The following is a 21,166-nucleotide window of genomic DNA, read 5'->3' on the forward strand; positions in this document are numbered from 1 at the left end:
CGCCCCTAATTGAATGGGAAGGTAGAAATCACATGTGAGGGGCCTTGGTTTAATCGTGGTGTTTTTTCTTTAACCACAGCTAAGAGGAAATGGGGGTGAAGAGCAGAGCAGGAGGGGAGGATGGGCTCCAAGCTTTGGTACTCTCCATTGGGCCTGGGGTTTCAGCTCCTGCTCCAGGTGTTGGGCTCTTCCTCACGTGGGCTGCCCTCCCCGTGGTCAGCTGAGACTGAGCCTCTTACCAGGGCCACCTCCCTCAGGGGTTGGTGGCTCCCCTGAGCCTTGCAGGCCGCTGCTTCCCCAAACTGCTTCCGCCTCAGAACCACGTTGGTGCAACCATGGCGCCACCCTTCCTTCACCTGGGGAGGCGTGGCAGAGATGGGGGAGCACTGGTTTTCTCTTCCTTCTTCTGTTTTTCTTCAACACTCACTCCCCCTCTTCCATTTCCCCTGAGGTTTTTTTTTTTATCAAGTGAAAGATTCAGGGTAAAAATGTTTTAACACACTCCCAGGACTCAAGAGTCCAAGAAAAGAAAAGTGATGTGTAAATAATCAGTTCACTTTGCCCTGGAGAATGACCAGGCTGAAAGGGCCTTCAGAGGGCATCATTGTTAGCCAGGAACTGGGACCAGAAGGTTGAAAATGCCATGAACTGAGCCAAGTGGTCAGCTCACTGGCTGCCTCCATCAGCAGAACACTCAGGTCAGGTCTGGTTAGCTCAAGAATGACTGCCATCGTGGTGCATGTCAGCAAAGCCAGACCTGTTTAACTCTTGGTGCCTCAGTCTGTTTTCTGTTGCTGTATCAAAATACCCAAGAGTGGATAATTTATAAAGAAAAGAGGTTTGTTTTGATTCATGGTTCTAGAAGTCCAAGAGCATGATGCTTGTCCTCTGGCAAAGGTCTCAAAGCAGAAAGGGAAAATAGTCATGTGTAGAAGAGATCACACGGTGAGAGAAGAAGCATGTGAGAGTAAAGGAAGCAGAACTTGCTTTGTAACTAACTCACTCTCACCGGTTCTACATTAATCCCTTCATGAAGGCAGGGGTCATATGACCCCACCTTCTGTTTAAAGGGGCCCACATCTCTCAATATTATTATATTGGCAATTAAATATGAGTATTGCTGAAGACAAACCATATTCAAACCATCGCACTTGAATTATAATCATGAGAGACAAACCATTATAGACTTTAGGTCTGAAAGTCGGCCATGCTATTAAATATCAATTATGAGTTTTTAAAGTATAAACAACCTATTTGAAAGCTGCTAAGTCATTAAGTGAAGCAGTCAGACAGTGCCTTCATGATCACTACTCTTCTGTACATCTCAGACCTTTTGATTTCAGGTTTCTACATTTTTGGACTTGTTTGTTTTGTATCATTGGACTCTTACAATGCTTTTAGGTATTACTCAACTGCCCGGACAGTCAGTCTGCATTCTGAACAGACTCTTACAGATGACATGTGTCCAACACTTTTAGGGACTTGGTGCTGGCTTGGAAGTGATTATATTAAACTATGCTTGCGAATCACAACATAGTTTGCAAACACTTTCACTATCATTAGTTCCCTGAAACCTGAGGTGTGTGGTGATCTTCAACTAATTGATGAGGAAACAGAAGTGAACTGGGTAGCCCAAAGGCTTAGAGGTATGACAGATCCAGATTTCCTGTTAAATTGTGTGCCTTCTCACCAACTACTGCCTGTCCATGACGTAAAGATAAAGATGAAGATAATTACCAATAGGGACTGACTTTTTCTGTCCACCAGCCCTTGCTAAGTGCTTTAACATGCATTATCTCATTTGTTTCTCCCCAGAGGCATGTGAAAAACCGATGTTATTATCTCCATTTACAATGAGAAAACGGAGGCTCAGAGGGATGAAGTAAATTGTTCACTGTTCTAAAAAGAGGGAGTTGTAGAGACGAGACCAAACTCAGCTAGTCTCATCCCAGAGGTTAGGTTCTTAAACCCATGAGTCCTGCCCCAACAGGCCAGAGGTGGAGTTTACAATTCAATTTGAGTCCCTGATATCTATCTATATACCTATCTATCTATATATTTAAATTTAGGTGCTAGGGATGGATCGACAACCCAGAGGCATCCTACTACTGAGCAACATCCCCAACTCCCGTTTTAAAAAACATTTTTTCTTTTGAGACAGGGTCTCATTAAGTTGCCAAGACTGGTCTTAAGCTTGCAACCCTCCTGCCTCAGCCTCCCACATTACTGAGATTACAAGTGTGTGTCACTGTGCCCATCAGGCCCCTGCTCTTTAGTTTTCCATTCTTTTACTTTCTTTTTTTTTGTGTGTGTCCTATTTCAGAGTTCCTACTTTCTGGGATACCAAAAGCCCTGTGACCCAAGGGATCTACAAACAAACATCAATTTTATCAGTTGTCAGGTCTTCAGGGTTGGGGAAACAGTGGAGAACAGGAGATTATTGGGAACAGAGGGGAGCATCATAAGACTTAAAGGAGGAGGAGAAGGGAATTTCCTATTCCAATATGGTCACAGTGACAGAGGCTGAGGGCATGATTATGTCATGCACCTGCAGGGGATGAAACCATTGTCATCCCAGCTATATGTGCCACTGCAGTCTCTCTCCCTCTCCCCTCCCCACCCTGTCTCTCTCTCTTTATAGTAGCACATATGGCACTTTCTTAATTGAAATTTTCATTATAATGGATCTGACCTGTATTGTTGTATTAGCTTTAGCAAAAAAAAAAAAAATCCTAATAGGTTTTAATATTAGAACTGAAAATATGTTTCCAACTAGCTGAGGAGCCATAGAGCAGGCTCGGATCATATTAATAATAATGGACAATCTGCTTGCCATCATCAAGTTCTTATTTTTTACATGTAGTAAACTATCCAGAGATAATGTGAGCTTGAGTTGCCTTCTGGTTTTTATTGATCTTCCCTAATTTACCAGAGGAAGTCTGACCAAAGTGTCCCCAGGTCACCTTGGTGTGCCCCTAGTATGCCTCAGTATGTCACATGGAATCTTCCCTGCATAGCTGCTTATAATCTCTGGGCTAGCCATCCCCAGTGGATCTGGAGAGCTGTTTCAGTTAAAAAAAAAAAAAAAAACAAACAACAACAACAACATTCAAGGAGGAGATTTTTCAATCTCATTTTCACAGATGTTTCTTTGGAGGCATCTTCTCTGCAATGGTCCTGGTGGCACTGAGAGGGACTGAGTGAACAGCTCTGCCCTTGAACATGGGCTCCTCAGTTAGAGCCCTGCCCTGGTCCTACTCCACTGTAGCTCTTCCTACAGGGCAATGAGTTTGCAGGGATGAGGTACTCTGACCTCTTAGAGCTCCTGTACCTCTCACTTCAGGTGTCTGGGACCCCTGTATCCTGCCCAAGCAGCCTTGAACCATCTCCACACATGGATCTCTTCCCAGCATCTGACTTGAGAGTCTACCACACTGTTCATGACACAATCCCCATTCTGAGGGGGCATGAAGAGACCACAGTCACAGGGGCCTGTAGATCAAGTGTGGGTCTATCTGCAAGCGAACAATGTCCCTCCCCTCACAGTATGGGATAGGAAGACATGGGTGTGGCCTTGGCCTCAGCCTTGTCTCACCTCACACTTGCTGCTCACTGAGAAACACTGAGTGGTTCTGAAGTTGAACTTGTCCTTTCAGGTCATTATGAAGATCTGCTGGCCGTGGAAGGAGGATAGAACATACCTACTTCAGCAGTTTGTTAGCTTGACTTGGACCTGTCATGTATTTAGACATACGTTATATGAGGTTCCATTTCTCTCGCTCCAGCTCCTGATAATGTAAGGAATGGTCTGAGACGGCAGGAACTGACCTTGGTGAGCTAAATAGGTAGGTGGGCGGAACACAGGACATCTTTGCCTACTCCCAAGGTGAAGAGTTCATGGAAAGATCTCAAAGTTCATGGAAAGAGTGGGGGACCAGGGGAGCTTGGGTCTTCTATTTGTATTTGTTATCAAGTGACTGATGTCCTAGGATAGCTCCTCTTAGGGCCTCAGTTTCCTGACCTTTTAAAGAGAGGAGAGGTAAATTAGCCTTTTCCAAAGCATATTCCTGGACCACTTGTCCTGCCAGATGACCCATGAAACAAGATTGCATCATCAATTAAGTGAGGACAACAAACATTTCTCCCTTGGGATTATGATGCTCATTTGCATAATAAAGCTTCCTAGAATTTTGATAGTTGAAAAAAAAAGATTAATTGTAATTAACCTAGTTTCCTTCACCAAGAATTTATTGAGTTCTTACTGTGTGCTAGGAACCATCCTATAAGCTTTATATGGATATTTATTTAATCATTAAACCAACCCTATGATATAGGTGATATTACTAGTTCATTTTACAGATCTAGAAACCAGGGATCAGAGAGGCTGAATAATTTGCTCAGAGTTAGAAATGAACTTTATCACCTGATTCTGGGACTATTGTCCTCACTCATTCCCAAAAGAAGGCTTATTATTTGTTTTGTCCCTTATGTTTTTTTTTTAAATTATTTTATTGTTGGTCGTTCAAAACATTACATAGTTCTTAATATACCATATTTCACAGATTGATTCAAGTGGGTTATGAACTCCCATTTTTACCCCGTATACAGATTGCTGTGTCACATCAGTTACATTTCCATTGATTTACAAATTGCCTTTCTAGTGACTGATGTATTCTGCTGTCTATCCCATTCTCCACTATCCCCCCTCCCCTCCCCTCCCCTCCCCTCCCCTTCTCTCTCTCCACCCCCTCTACTATAAATCGTTTCTTCCACTTATATAATTTTTCTCCTACTCCTCCTTTCCTCTTATATGTAATTGTGTATAACCCTGAGGATCACCTTCCAATTCCATGCAATTTCCCTTAACTCTCCCTTTCCCTCCCGCCTATCATCCCTGTTTAATGTTAATCTTCTTCTCCAGCTCTTCGTCTCTACCCTGTCCTTGGTTACTCCCCTTATATCAAAGAAGACATTTGACATTTGTTTTTTAAGGATTGGCTAGCTTCACTTAGCATAATCTGCTCTAATGCCATCCATTTCCCTCCAAATTCTATGATTTTGTCATTTCTTATTGCAGAGTAATACTCCATTGTGTATAAATGCCACATTTTTTAATCCATTCATCTATTGAAGGGCTTCTAGGTTGGTTCCACAATCTTGCTATCGTGAATTGTGCTGCTATGAACATCGATATAGCAGTGTCCCTGTAGCATGCTCTTGTTAGGTCTTTAGGGAATAGACCGAGAAGGGGAATAGCTGGGTCAAATGGTGGTTCCATTCCCAGCTTTCCAAGAAATCTCCATACTGCTTTCCAAATTGGCTGCACCATTTTGCAGTCCCACCAACAATGAACAAGTGTACCCATTTCCCCGCATCCTCGCCAGCACTTGTTGTTGTTGGACTTCTTAATGGCTGCCAATCTTACTGGAGTGAGATGGTATCTTAGGGTGGTTTTGATTTGCATTTCTCTGACTGCTAGCGATGTTGAGCATTTTTTCATGTACTTGTTGATTGATTGTATGTCCTCCTCTGAGAAGTGTTATGGGTTTGTTTTGCCTTTTGTGATTATCATCAAAGTCTGAGTGACCTATCTACTTCATATTGATTAAAAATAAACCATTTCTTCATTCTAAACAGTTTTCTAAATTAAAAAAAGATTTTAAAATAGTGTCTAATATATAAAGGACCAATAAGCACATAAGATTTTCAATACCATTAGTCATCAGAACATGCAAAACAAAACCACAATACCATTTTATATCCATTGGAATGGCTATAATCAAAGCACCAGAAAAATAAGTGTTAATGATGTGGAGAAATCAGAACTCTTCTATATTATTGGAAGTAATGTGAAATGGTGCAGCCACCTTGGAAAACAACCTTACAGATCCTCAAAAAGCTAAACATAGAATTACCATGTGGACCAAGAATTCCACTCCTCGGTATAAATCCAAGAGGAATGAAAATATTAGGTCCTCATAGAAATGTGCACGTGCCCGTGCCTAGCAGGATTTTTTTTATAAGAATCCAAAGCTAGTAACAACCCAAATAGCCATCCTCTGATGAATGGATAAGAAAAATGTGGTACATCCGCACAATGGAATATTATTATTTTATATTATTTATATATTATTATTTTTATGGAATATCATTCCAAATAAAAAGGAATGAAATACAAGTTACAATGTGGATGAAACTTGAAAACATGAAGCTAAGTGAAAGAAACCAGACAAAAATGACTACCTATTAGATCCAAAAATGACTACCTATTAGGTCCAAAATAAGTAAATAGAAAGTGGTATTGTGGTTGCCTGGCATGCATGTAGGGAGATTGTCAGGGATGATAGCTAAAGTGCATGGGGTCTCTTTTTATGGTGATGAAACTTCAGATATTGATTGTGGTGATCATTTTACATTTTGTGAATAAACTAAAAAACATTACTTTTTATACTTTAAATGGATGAGCTTTATGGTGTATGATTTATATATGAATAAAGCTATGACCCTCATCCTGCAAACTCCCTGAAGTATTTAAAATAATTTTGAAAAGGGATCTGCTAATTACCCCCCAATGCCACTGTCTTTTATGTTTTGTCTTTCCTTCTGATCTCTGTTCACTGCATGGCCCACAGGGATAAATGCACTCAGCTATTCACTAAAATGAGGGAGGCTAGTGGCAATGATATTTGTTCAGATTCTTCTCACCAGTTCATTCATTGATCACTTTTTTATTTCTGCATCCATCCAATGCATACCCCTGAGCTCCTCCCTGTGCCAAGCCCCATGCCAAGTTCTGGACCACAGAAGCAAGGAAGCCAGATAAGTTCTCATCTCCGTGGGATAATTGGAGAAGGAACAGTCCCTGCAATGCAGTGTGAAGATGGCTCCTCAGAGCCTCGTGGGGAAGGTCTCAGAGGTGCCTCTCCTGATTGTTGAAGGGGATATGCTTGGGCAATTGCTAAGGTCTGCAAACTCCCTGAGCCAGGGTAGATAGACAATGAGGAGAATTGAGCCCCCTGCAAAAGAAGGCACTGATGGGCATTATTAAGGAGATTGTGCTGAGACTTGATGGCTATGGTGAGTCCCTGAAGGCTTTCAGCAGAGGAATGACACATTTTCAAACTATTGCAATTGAAACATAATACAGTTTTGTGTACTCCAGCACTTTATTTTAATTATTTTCTATATTTTTATGCAAGTTTTTTAAAATTTAAACTTTTTATTGTTTTTAATGAATGTATAGTCTATCAAATCAATGCTGTTTCACTACATTATGTCTTTATTATTGGACATGGAGTTTGTTACTAGTTTTTGTCCCCAAACTCTCTCCTACTTTAGCCAAATGACAATGAATTTAGTCAATCCTCATTTTCTCATGCATGTAGTCCCTTATTCCTCTTTCTGGCTAACATTGGAATACACATTGTACTTCCTTTATTTTTCTAGGAGTTATTTCTAGGAGTTACTATCAAAAGGATTGATGATTTTTTTTTTTGTCTCTAACTTGTTCACCATTGTGCTTCAGAATGGGCTGTGTCATTTATAATCACTAAATAACAATTATTATTATAAGAAATTGTATGTGATGGGAGGGGAGGGAAGGGAAAGGGGGAAATGGAAGGACAGCAGAATAAAATAGACATTATTATTGCTGAGGGTATATACATGACTGCATGACCAATATAATTCTGCAACCTGTACACTCAGAAAAATGAGAAATTATATCCCATCTGATTCAAATGTATGATATGTCAAGATCATTGTACTGTCATGTGTAACTAGTTAAAACAAAGAAAAAAAGAAAAAGAAAGAAAAAAATGAAAAGAGAATTTAGTGATGGGGGAAAGGAGAGTAGAGAAATTTAGTAGTTTCTTCTCTGATTAGTAAATCAATTTACCAAACATATATGAATTCTCAGGTAAATGACTTTAGATATCTTCTCAGTAAGATATTTTTATTTTTGAAAATAAAATGTATTCTGAATATTTTCATGTACATTTTACCCATGAACATAGGCTACTTGAAATTATTAAAGGTAATTATGCTCTTGTGTTGAATTTCTTTAAAAAAAAAAAAGAAAGAAATTGTATGTATTTCTTCTTCATTCTCACTTCGTTCGGAGGTGGGAGTATTTTTTTTTCTGTGCATAAATTCACCTGATAATCTGTGATAATCTGTCTAAAGTCCGACTGATTCATCATATTTTAGTTATGTCATATAAAAAAGTAAGAAAACCACATAGAACTTGAAATCTTTGGCATCTTTTGGAAAAAAGAAGTCCGTTGAGTTAGGGTCATCCGTTAAGGTAAAAACAAGCTTAAATCACTGGTGCTGTTGATACAATTCTGCAAAGCTACTCTACCCTATACTTTTCCAGCAGAATTAAATTTTTTTTCCCAGTAAAAGCCATAACCACTTTTAAAAAGGGGTTAAGGTTTTGTTTTGTTTCCCATTTTGAAAACTTTTGTCCATCAACATCAAGACGATTTGATAGGGAAGGCACTGGCCTTCTGGCTAACAAAAATCCATCTGAGTCGATTGTGGCATAATGCCCTCTGAAATACTATCAAAATAAAGAGGACATTTAAACATCCTTGTCACTACTGCACATAAAAAGAGAATTACCTCTCTTTCTGTGGAGCCCTGCAAGTAATAATATATATTTATAACAGCAGTAGCAGTTCTTTAGCTGGATTCGTATTTATCTTCCGCAGGAAAGGCTGGTACCAGGAAGGCTTCAGCTGAAGGAGATTGCCTTGGCTAATGTTAGGCCCAGAGGATGGGATATTATATGGTGTGTTGACTTCAAAATGATCGGTTTAAGACTCCAACTTTGAAATCCATCATTTCCTTTTTGAGATCTCTCTGCAGGGACACTAGCGGATGGGAGATTTTAAATGAGTACAAAATATTCAGGAACACTGCATCCATTCTCTACCCTGCCCCTAATTATTTCATGCAATTTTTCTGTAAGGCTCTGGATAAATAACTTTTTGAGTTTTCTGATAAGGTCCACATGGCTTTATTGGTAAGAAGGTAACAAGAGAAGAAATAGGACTTGCACAGAAAAGGATGTTATCTTCTTCTCACAGATCCAAACGATGAGCTAAAACATTGCCAAAGCCCGGACCTCCCAGTGACAGGCAGACTTTTTCAGGAGGTTGAATTCATCAGTGGCTGAGCTCAATCAGAGGTAGTGTGGAGTAGGAGGAGCATGGATATCAGGGCACCGAGTTCCTCTTCCCTGTTGTTAGGAATTGAGCACTTCAGAAATCTTCCCTGGCTTTTAGGGAAGCAACTGTAGCTATTGAGTAAATTAGATGTTGGTGGTGTCTCTGGGAATTGCTTTCAGTTTGGACATTTGGTGGCTCTAGGATTCTTTTGGAGGAAGTTCTAGTCTCTTTGTTTCCACATTGAACTTCAATGACCTTCAATGGACCAACTCCTAGAATCTTATCCCAAACAACTGCCTGTTGAGTTGAGGGGACCCCCCCTGTGCTGTTTAGCTCATACTCCTATGTGTGGCTGTGATGGCTTATATTATCATATATTGTCATGTGAAAACCATTTTAACAAAGGAAGAAAAAGACAATATTCCTATATCATTCAGGTTCCCATGTGGTCCAGTGATTGAAGGACTTGGAGAACTGGGGACAATTATGTAGTGGTTGAATGACTCTTTTTGTAAAATAAAACCAGGTATCAACAGAGTATGCAAAGGTTAGGAAGTTAGAACTGAAAAGAATTTGCAGGAGGTCCTGCCGGAGGACCTATGAGCTCTACTTTGTTGAAAATGGATTCTGATTGACTTAGCTCAGCTAGAAAAACTTCACAAAAGAGACTTCAAGTACTGTTTTCTTCCTGATAGGATACAGGGGATTTAGTATCATGTGAACAGCCATTAATTTTCAGACATCAAGTTTGAAGGCACTTTGTCTTGGAGGGGAGGTGAACCTTATAGGTATTCCAAGAGCAGACACTTGCAGGTGCAAACAAGCTACCCCTGATGCATGAGTTGGTCATGTGAGTAGAAGCTTGGTGCTTGCTGGTTGCGTGATTGAGTCAATACAATGAGAATTCTTCTTTCTTTATATTCTTCAACACCAATAGAATTTCTTTTTGCCTGTGATTAAATTTTGTCCAAATCTCAGAGTTGTCTTGGGAAGGAAATGTCTGGGGTTCTTCTGACAGCTTTGTCTTAGGAGGGTGAGAGTAGGAGAGGGGTGGGAAGTGGAGCAGAGGTCATTGTGCCCCAGCTACAGCCTTCTCTCTCAAGATGGTCTCCATGTAGAATTATGGGAGTCTTTAGAGCAGAAACAATGCATCGTCGACTGTTTTCCATCCTCTGTTTCCATGAAATCAGCTCACCGGTACTAAGCACAAGATCCAAGCTGCAAGGCCTAATGTTGAGCGAATGTTGAATTTGTCAGCATTCAGTCTGGAAGCTGTTCTAGGTTGAAAGAGCTCAGCTCAATGACCAACACCTTGCAAAAGCTTTTCTGTATGCTCATGGCCACCCCCACCTGGTTGTGCAACATGGGAGGAGTCTGTGTTCACACACCAAAGCTTCTTGATAGGCATGGGTGGCATGTCACATTATTCTTTGGCTGAGACATTAGGTTCTTCCCATGATTAGAACAGTCAAAGCACAACAGTAGGAAGCTTAGGTGATGCCTAAGCTTGTGGTTTTGTCTTTTTGAAGGTGGTTAGCAGTTAGAGAATTTCTGGGATTCGCCAATATTCTCTCTATGCTGAAGTCAGTTGATAGGGGAAAGAGGATAAAATGTATTAAGGCCTCTTTGACACATTATTACAGAGAAAAGTCAAATATTTCAATTAATGCCCAAGCACTCATTTCTGAACAGCTAAAATGAGTTGGTTATGGAGGACACCTACAAAATAAAGATGTGATCCCTTAGGTTAAGTCTCTCTCTCTGTCTCTGTCTCCTTCATAGGGAAGATTAATGGGAAAATCCAAGATTACAGTAGTTTAATGAGAGCAGAAAAAGACTACCTTTACTCACAGAGATCAAGCAGACCATGTGGAATAAGTTGGAATTGAACAGCCTCTTGAGGAACCTATTGGCATCAACAGAGAAAAGAGCCAGAAAAGCCTCCCAAGTTCAGGGGGCAGCATATTGAAAAGCACATCCATAAAAAGAACACACCTCTCTAGGAATCACAGATAGTATGGGATGTTTAAAATACAGGTTGTGATAGGTCTTGGAATAATAAGTGGACCAGTGGTGAGAGATGACGTTGAAGAGGGAAGCAGAGACTAGAACATGAAGCCTCTACATAATGTACCATTTAAAGAAGAAGTTTGAGCTTTATCCCTTACTAATTGCATGGGGAAGCCATCTGTGTTAGTCAGCTTTTAGTTGCTATGACAAAATGTCTGAGATAAACAACTTTAAGGAGGAAAGATTTATTTTGGCTTTTGGTTTCAGAGATTTTAGTCCATGATCACTTGGTGGTTACTGTTAGGTCTGTGGCAAGGTGGTACAACATGACAGAAGTGAAGGTTGGAGCAAAGCTGCTCATAACATAGCAGCCAGGAAGCAAAGAGGTGGGGTGAGGGTAGGATCAGGATATCTCCTTCAAGGGTATGCACCCAATGACCTAACTTTCTTCCACAGGACTCCCCTCCTAAAAGTTCTACCAGCTCCTAGTAATAACATAGACCAGCAACCAAGTCTTTAGTACATGGCCTCTGGAAGAATTTAAGATCCAAACCATAACAGCATCCAGAGATTTTAAGCATGAGAAAGACATTTACTCAGTAATTCAACAAATATTACCAGTCCCTACCATGTGCCAGGCATGGTAGGGACTGAGGTTATAGCACTAGACAAGATCACTGATTCATATCCAACATGATCTGGTGTGCATTTTTAAAGGAAGCTGTGTGACAACGATGTGGGGGATAGGTTGGGCTTAGGGCCCAGTGAGAAGTGAGAATCCTTTTTTTCTACCTGCATTGAAACTGTATGGGATATGTTGATCATTATTTTCAGAAATCCCCAGAGCAGAACAGTAGCTTATTTGCAATATTTTGAAAAAAAAATTCTGAAACATCATGATCTGCCTAAGAACTAATGAGAAGCCCAAATGAATCAGCAAGGGAGAACATTTATAGAAATAAAAGTCACACTTTTTATTTATTAGGTTTTACTAAAAGAAACGCATGAAAGATAAAGGAAGTTGTGCAAAGTTGAGAAGTGATCTTAGAAATATCTGCAGAAAATAGGAGAATAAAATAGAGAAAGGGGGTGTGTGGTAGAGCCAGTTACCACCCTGAGAAACCAGGTGTGATCTCACTGGGGATTTCTGGGGACAGTATAGAACACACCTCAGAATGATCTAAGGTGCTAGGAAGCTGGGGTGTTTACCCATCAAATCATTGTCCATCAGTGTTTTTACTTCTGGGGGAATCAACTTCTAACTTACTTTGTGCAGAGACTCACTGTACTTTTTAGGCCAGAGAGTCCCAGGAGTTCATGGGAAATGGCCATCAGTACATGGAGGTAAAGAGAGATGCCTAGGGCAGTAATGGAATCTGCTACACAAGTTAATAATTCTTGAGTGCTTTTCTTTCATTCATTCATAGGTACTGGATTCCATATTTGCAATCATGTGTATTAAATAACAATCCTAAGGATTAAGTTAGATCAGGGGTTCTCAACTGGGGGCTAATGAGCCACACCCCAAAAGGATATTTGCTGATATCTTGAATCATTTTTGATTGGGGGAGAGTGCGATTGGCATCTGGGTGGTGGGCCAAAGATGGTGCTAAACATTCTATTGCGCCAGGACAGTCCCTCCCATCCCCACGATGCTTAAAAGTACCTAGTATTAAATGTCAAGAGAGCAGAGATTGAGAAACTCAGGATTAGTATATGCTATTTCACAAGTAAGAACTCCAAGGTTCAGAGATATCGAATAACTTTTTGGGTTTATAAACCCAGTGCATGGCCTAACCAGAATTCAAATTGAGGTTTATCTACTTCCAAACTTCATGCTTTTTGATTTACATTGGTCTGCCTTCCAGAGAAAAAGAGCTTACATCCCAGAAGCTCACTGAAAAAAAAAAAATAAAAATATAAAAAAATAAAAGCCCAGATCAGTACTGGCCATGCCCCCTGGCCCAGAACTTCAAAGGAGCCTGGAGCTGGCTGGAACTGGAAGGAGTTGGGGAATGAACACCTTTCCCATCTCTCCCTGGCTTCTCTCCCTCCTGGGCAAGTTGGGGCAGGCTCCATGGGCACAAGTCCCAGATCTGCATACCATGACTGGCGAGGTGCCCTTAGCTGGAAGCTCTGACTCCTTCCCAATGCACAAGGACGCTCTTCTGCTGCCAAAGCTGGCTGGTAGTTCTATCTGGAATGGCAGCTCTCCCCCTCCCACCAGGCTTGGGACGATCTTCTGGCAAGCATATGTAGTGAAGAGTTACAGGTGGTGCAGACACGGTTTGGAAGGAATCCCAGCTGGGCCACCTCCCAGGAGCCTTCTGATCACTCACCAGATAACTCTAGCTGTTTGCAGAATCCCGGGAATCTTAGCTGCTCCAGGAAACCGTCTTCAAGGGCAAGGAGAGGTTCTGAGAAGCTAGAATAACCTTGGAACTGAAATTACTGTCTCCTTTTGCCTCCTTAGGTTGGAAATATTTTTGCAGCACCATCGAATTCTCCATTTTCTACCCTAATGATGTGGGGGGTGAGCAAAGAGCAGGTTCACCTCTGAGGACTCCATCCAGATACCTGCAGGTCTCTGAACTTGCCCTGTTCCTTTGCTGGAGGTGAAGTCCACATTGTTTCTCTCTGGGCATAGTTCATGGACTCTTTTTTGAGAACTTGCAGCTCTGTAGTGTCAAGTCTTCTGGTTTCCAGACCCACATCCTGCCCTGGGGGGAATTGACATCCATCACACATGTTGTTCCTGTCTGTTTAATCAAACTTTCATTTGATGTTGGCTGGAATTTCACATGTGGACCAAATATAGAAAAATTAAGTGATTCCAGCAGCTTAAGTCTGAAGGGAAGCATTAACCTTTGATATCAAATAAATGAAAACATAGCACATCCTAATAATGTGTTTTTTGGAGGTACTGAGTAGAAGTATATTCACTTGTTCATTCATTACTTCATTTCCCCACTCATCTAGCAAGCAATTAATGAGTATTTACCAAGTTTGAAGTTTTAAGAGGTGTTGTGCAGAACATTAAGGCAAGAATGATGAAGTTCTTGCCTGAGAAGCTTAAAATCTAATGAGAAAAAGAGATAAATAGGTATCTCACATTGCATGATAAAAAAAAATATCAAAAGAGAAATACCAAGAGGTGTTGCATGATCCTCTCTTGTTCTAGGCTATGAAATAGCTCCAGCATGGTAAGGTGTCAGCAAATATGGGCTACATTTTTAAGAAAATGGATTCTGTAGAGGAAGAGAAAAATAGGATTTTAGTGTGAGTGGTAGATAGGCTTTGGGGAAAATATATTAATCAAATAGGTATGGTTTTCAAATAATTTAAATTTATTTACAAACCTCTTGTCATATTCTTCCACTATTCTCTTTGTTAATATAATTAACTTATCATGTTACGTATCAATAGTACTCAAAATGTGTTTGTAGACCTGTAACAGAGATTGATGGTACCTATATTTAGTAATAATTGTAGCAATTTGACGATGTCTTTGCTTATTGACTGACAGGAAAGTTTGAGCCTCGGATTTTGTATATCATTGTATGATTTTATTTTTCAGTAGCTTATTTTTATTAATTTCTAAGAGTATCCATCTGTGACATATAGAAAACGAAATAATAGAAAAGGTTTCCTTGCTTTGGATGATTTGAGAAGTCCTATGTAAATGATTGCTCATATCTGTCTTACCTCTGGAACACAAGCTTCCTTAGGGCAGCAGCTGTATTTTTTGTGTTTGTATTTCATTCTTGAGCCTATAAGTAGGTGCTCCTTAGTTATTTGTTGAAGTAAACAAAACATTAAAGGAACTTGGGTCAACCTTCAGTGAATTATTTTCAACTTTTGGAAAGTCTATTTGCAGGTTTCCACTTGAATTAGCTCTTGGACTCATATATTCATTTATAATGAAAGCAGCCCTTGATTTTATCATCCTAGGACTATTTAACTTCAGGATTGCAGGCCTTGAGCATCGATTGTTCTACTATTTTGTGAATGTGTTCTTGCTCAGCTTATCTGTGTGTTCCATGAGCCTAAGAAGTAAAACCTCACTGCCCTTACTTTTTCTCCAAATTTAGTATATTGGACCTTTCCCAGTTTTATATCTTTCTTAAAATTGCAGAGCAGACTTATATATATTGCTTTTAATGCCCGTTGTTTCACTTTTTTTTAAATTTACTCTCTCATTCTTTCACCATTTATTCCCCAAATGCTTATTAAGTAAACTGTCATGTGTGTGGCACTGCATGAGGCACTAGGGGTACAAAGACCAAGAAACAAACTTCCCACCTTCAAGGAGGGACTTACTCTAGTAGAAAAGTTAGAAATGTAGATATAAGATTATGGTGAGGAATTATAGGCACTAGGATGGACACTGATATGAGAAACAGAAGGCATAAGATTAGAAGTGACCAGTTCCATGTTGGAGGCCAGGAAAGCTTAAGGGAAGAGGGGTTTCTTAAATTCAGATAGAAATGTGAGTGAGTAATTGTCAAGGAGAGAGCATTGCTACTACAGAACACTCAGGGAAGATGCACAGCGTCATGTTGTGAGAGCTTCACTCCACCATTGTTATAACCACCACTACCACCAGCATTACCACAACTCTTAACCACCACCGCCACCATCATCCCCATTACCACCAGCATCATTTTATGACCAACTCACCACCACCATCGTTACAACCACCACCACCATCAGTATTGCCATTACCACCAGCAGCATCATTATGACCACCTCATCGCCACGATTTGGTAACATTTCTTGGTCACTTATTATATTTAAACATAGGTTACTTATTATGTTTAGTCCTACAGGAGGACTTCACTTGCATGAACTCATAGACTTTACAAACTATGGATTGGGCACTTTTAGGGTTCCCAATTTATAAGTGAGGAAGCAGGTACCAAGGCAAAAATTATTTGCCCCACTTCGTACATTGAACAAGTGACAGGATTCAAACTCAAGTCCACTTGACTCAAAAACTAAGCTTGTATTCAGGTCTCTGACAAGTCTTAAATGTTAGTCCCCATGTTTAGCCTTATCATTTTGATAGGTATTTTACTGCCTAGAAATTTTGTAATTGGAGTGCATTTTAAAATCTGCTTTTAAAGTTATTAAATTGCTATCCAAGATTATTCAAAGGACAAATCCCTAGGGGAAACCCAAGTGAGTCATTTTTGACACAGTGAAGTGTGTGATTGTCCCAGTCTGTTGGTCCTATTTTTAAACACATTCCAAAACCTTGAGATAGTACCCTGATGTTATGTGACCACAGGTACGGAATTTTGTTTTTTGAAGTCTCCAAACATTGTGTATTAGCAGTTTTGTCCATATACCATAGCAAATATGAAAGCTCATCAGTGATAGAAATGAGGATCATGTCTTTCAATGCTTAATGAGTAAAACTATGCTAAGCATTTTATGTGTATTATTTCCTTTAATCCTCTCAACCAATATCTCCACTTTTCAGAAGAAAACATGGAGTGGCAAGCTAACTTGCCACTTATAGTAGGTAGGAGAGCAGGGATGTGATCATGGTGCTGGGTGCCTTTGGAGCCTGTATTTTTCACACCACTCCTTAGAAATAGGAGTGAAAATCAGAAGGGTGGGAACTTAGGGAAAATGTCAACTTCCCAAATGGCTCTATCTTCCAGGCACACTTACTGTATCAGGGTCTAGTGTTCAAAAGCCTGTGGAGATAGGCAGAGCAGACACCCAGAACATTCTCTGAGCCCTAGAGTCTCCAGGCTTCTTGGGGGTGGTGCTGGCTGTGGTCCCTGTGGTTTGTTAGTGCACCTTCCCTCTCCCGGCTCACATTCAGACTCTGCTTCAAATACAGCGGCTGTCTATTTCTCTTCCACTAATGGGTAAAACTGACGACTTACTCTATCTTGACAATTACTGATTTGAAAAACGTCTAAAAGTTTAATCATGGGGAATGCTTAGTCACTGAATATAATTTCTAATGGATTTTAGAAACAAAATAAATGACCCTGTCTTACCTGATAAGATGTTGTGGGGGAGGGCCATATGAGAGAATGTGTTAACTTTTGAAAAAGCATATGCCTTTATTCAAATAAAGGCAGAATATGTCATTGGGTCTTAACTTGTGCGCCTCATAAGGGAGGGACATCTTGCTGCAGTCATTCTGAAAGAAGTTAAGGAGATAACGTCTGATCAGAGATGCTGCAGAAGAAGAATAGATGGTGGGTGTGTTGCTAAATAGCAAAGGCAGTTTTCTAGTCCTGTGACCTTGAGCTAACTAATAACTCTATGCCTTCATTTCTTTTTTTTTTTTTGAGTCCTGACTTTTTCATTTATTCATCAATTTGATTAAAGTATCAGTGTTCTTTTTTTTTTAAAGAGAGAGAAATTTTTTTATTGATTATTTAAAGCATTACATAGCTCATGATATATTGCCTTCATTTCTTTATTTGAAAGATGAGGATACTAATAGAAGCTCTTCCTAGGGTGACCAAGGTTATTAAATAAGCTGATACTCATAAAGTGCTTAACAGGGGGACTGCCATAGATTCAGGGCAGTAGAATGTTAGCTCCTCTTATTATTCTTAATCACTGTCTTGATCCACCTGATAATCTCATCTACCCAGAACAGCTGCACGAGCCTCAAGTTGTCAACTGCTCTTTAGCACAACTGTTCTAATAGAAAGCTGCCTGGTTCCTGACCAGAGATTTTCTTTTGCCCACTTAAATGCTATCATTTTCTCTGTACAAACCATAAATGCACTGACAGAAAATAGGGCCTCAACCATGAGGTAGCCATGAGCTTGGCTCCCAGCAGCAGCAGTCATGAAGCAAAGGAGTGAGTGGTTTCCCCTTTCTTAGAGAAAAAAGATTCTGCTGATTGTGAAGTTGGGGATTCTGCAAACTGGCCAAAGGGTGCTCTCACCTGAGTTTTCAGGTCCTTCTGGGAAAGAATAAAATAAAGCTAAAAAAGAAAAACAGACAAAACCTTTCCTCTCTTCTCTTTTCCCAGACTGCTTCTTTAATCAGTAGGTTTGAATATGGCTATGCTCATCCAGTGGCTGTATTAGGGTTTAATGACCTGATCAGCTGTTTGCATGAGCACTTGTCCTAGTTATTTGATACTTTTTTGCTGTAGGTCAAAGTGACTAGACATTCTGGTTTTGCAGGGAATGTCCCCAGTGACATAGCTCAAAGTGTTTCTTTTTAGCCACCGTATGATGTAATGTGGCCCTTTATTTCTTCTCCTCTAGCCCCACACAAACGGGAGACATGAAGTGATTGCTCTTGCAAAATGTTAATTGGAAGGATTAAATGTCATCCTTTTTTTCCCCCCTCCTTTCTTTTTTTAAATAGAGGCCGAAATTAAAATCGAGAAGGCGCAGGGTAGCTGGTAATTGCAATCGGAAGGAGCTGAGGATTCTGAAAAACCAAACTGCAGCACAGTTTCTCTGGAAGGAGGTAACACTGATTTAATCAAACCAGGTTGGAAAGGCAAGTGGTTTATTTGAACAAGTTGAAAATTAATAATCTGGAGGAACAAACAAGCCTCCCCAAAATGAGTCCAAGCCAGTGTTAAAAAGAAAATTAACCAGATGAAAGTGATCAAGCCAAGGCACAGGTAGTGGCTTGAGAAATATAAAGTTCTAGGCTGAACCCTCTCCACAAATCTTGAGCAAACACCCTGAATACATTTGTAAATTACTTATTTTCTATTTGACTTCTTAAATTTTAAACTTATTATTAGCCAATGGAATATTAGCATCCTGGGGTTAGAAGGGACACTGGAAGTCAATTAGTCTGATTCCCTATGAGGATATTTTGAAGGCAGTTATGCAGGCCAGACTAGGCTACATCTCATGCATGTTCATTATAATGAGATCTGGGTGATTACAATGGAAATTTGTTGTCCATTTGCAAAATTTAAATTGTTCTTGATTAGGTTGGTTTCCCAGAGCTCCTTTATCTCATTAGAAAAAGATCAGTGGTGGTAGAAAAAGGTGCTTGACCGTTAGTTTTCACTGAGTTGCCTATCTTCCTTCAAGTTGTGGCAGTTTAATGTTTCAGTTGTGGGCAAAATGAGCATCTATCATTTTGGAACATTATGGAGTGTGTGGTAGTGAGGGAGCATCTGGCTTAGCTTGGATACATATGGTCATTAGACACTCACAGAATATTGAATTGATAGTAACCATTTTGTAACTTCTGATACTCCCTTGGTTTGGACTCTGGGTCTCACTCACAGGAGGGAAGAATCACAACATAACAATAATATTCTTATGGCAGCTAATTTTACTGAGTGTATACCGTCAGCCCCCCCCCATATATTTTTGTGTATATGTTCACATAACCACTCATTTAATCATTTGTAACATTAATTTTTGCAATATTCTTTGAGGTAAAAACTTTTGTCTTTATTTAACAAATGAGGAAATCAAGACATGGAAAAATTTAAGTGACTTGGCCAAGGTTATTCAGCCCAAGTTAGGTGGGATTATATTTTTAAAACAGCACTCAAGCCTTCATTCACAAGTAGGTAAACTTGGACCCCTAAAGGTGTAAAGTGATTCTCTCAATAGTAGCACTGAGAGTAGAACACAGGTCTAGTTCTTGTCAATTTTTCTTTCTTTATGTTACATCCTCCACTCCTGTTGGTTGGGAGATAAAATAGGTAGTTTCTAAGCAACACTGCCCCCCTCATATATTTATATATGAGTTGAATAAATATAAATTTAGGTGTTGTCTTGAACCTAGTTAAACTTTTTTCTTTCAGAGGATAGGGCTATCTTTCTAGAAATGAACTTTAATAGCACCAAGCTATCATCATTTGGGGGAAGTAACAGGGAAAAATTACCGAGATGACCCTTGTATCTTGTACTCATGAAGAAAATACTTAGCATGGGTGTCTATATGTCATTACATGTTGATTCTGGAATCAAGTCCCCTCATAGGATTAACTTGCAATAATAATTAAGGTTAGAGGTGGTAAGATTAAAACAGAATACAATAAACCATGCACCTAAACTAGAACACTGAAGAATTCTCCAACCATCTTTCATTCATTGTTAGGAATTTGATAATTATGTTAAAGCTAGAGTTATTTGAGAGCCCAGACATCTTTAATGAGACTTCACTTTTTTTTTCTTTATTTAGTCTAGCTCAGTGGTCCTTCTACTTTAATATGCCTAAGAATTGTTGAATGTGGTTGTATATACACAAATTATTATATGCTGTAACTTAGGGATGAAATAGTCCCCCCCCAGGATTATTTTTAACTATATGAAATTTTTACCTTTAGGTATAGGCTTTCAATCTTCATCACTAAAAAAGATGTTGTGGTCCCTTTCAATCTCTTATCAAATTCATTGATTTGTAAATTTATTAAAATAACAACAATGGAAATAGCAACCAGTACCACTGAGAATGGGTCAGTGAGTTGTTTTGGTGTTGCATAGACATCATCAGAGAAAAGTTTGCCCTTAGAAATTTTTGGGTTTTGGTATCGGGGATTGAACTCAGGTGCACTCAACCACTGAGCCACATCCCAAGCCCTATTTTGTATTTTATTTAGAGACAGGGTCTCAATGAGTTACTTAGCACCTTGCTTTTGTTTAGGCTGGCTTTGAACTCGCTTTCCTCCTGTCTGAGCCTCCTAAGGCTCACTGGGATTACGGGCATGTGCCCATAGAAATTCTCTCTCTCTCTCTCTCTCTCTCTCTCTCTCTCTCTCTAGTTGTAGAGGGCTCAATACCTTTATTTTATTTATGTATGTATGGTGCTGAGGATTAAGTCCAGGGCCTCACACATGCTAGGCAAGCACTCTACCACTGAGCCACAACCCCAGCCCATAGAAATCTTGATAGCATCTGTCAGAGAATTCAAAGGCATTAAATTTAGAGTTCTAAAAGTATGACTTTCTGTCTAATCAACTGACCATCCTCAAAGATTCCTGGATCATTGAGCACATTACTACTTTGATGATT

General features: G+C 39.8%; 1 long non-coding RNA gene across 1 annotated transcript in view; it reads left to right on the forward strand.

Annotated features, from left to right (window-relative positions):
* Positions 1 to 21,166, forward strand: part of LOC308634721 — a 63,731-nt gene that overhangs the window by 32,985 nt on the left and 9,580 nt on the right. The window contains exon 2 of the long non-coding RNA XR_014019073.1: positions 18,540 to 18,644. This is a non-coding gene — a long non-coding RNA (uncharacterized lncRNA). The remainder of the gene's footprint in view (positions 1 to 18,539; positions 18,645 to 21,166) is intronic.

The sequence above is a fragment of the Spermophilus citellus genome (genome assembly GCF_964194105.1).
Source record: "Spermophilus citellus genome assembly, chromosome: 15".
Lineage (NCBI taxonomy): Eukaryota > Metazoa > Chordata > Mammalia > Rodentia > Sciuridae > Spermophilus > Spermophilus citellus.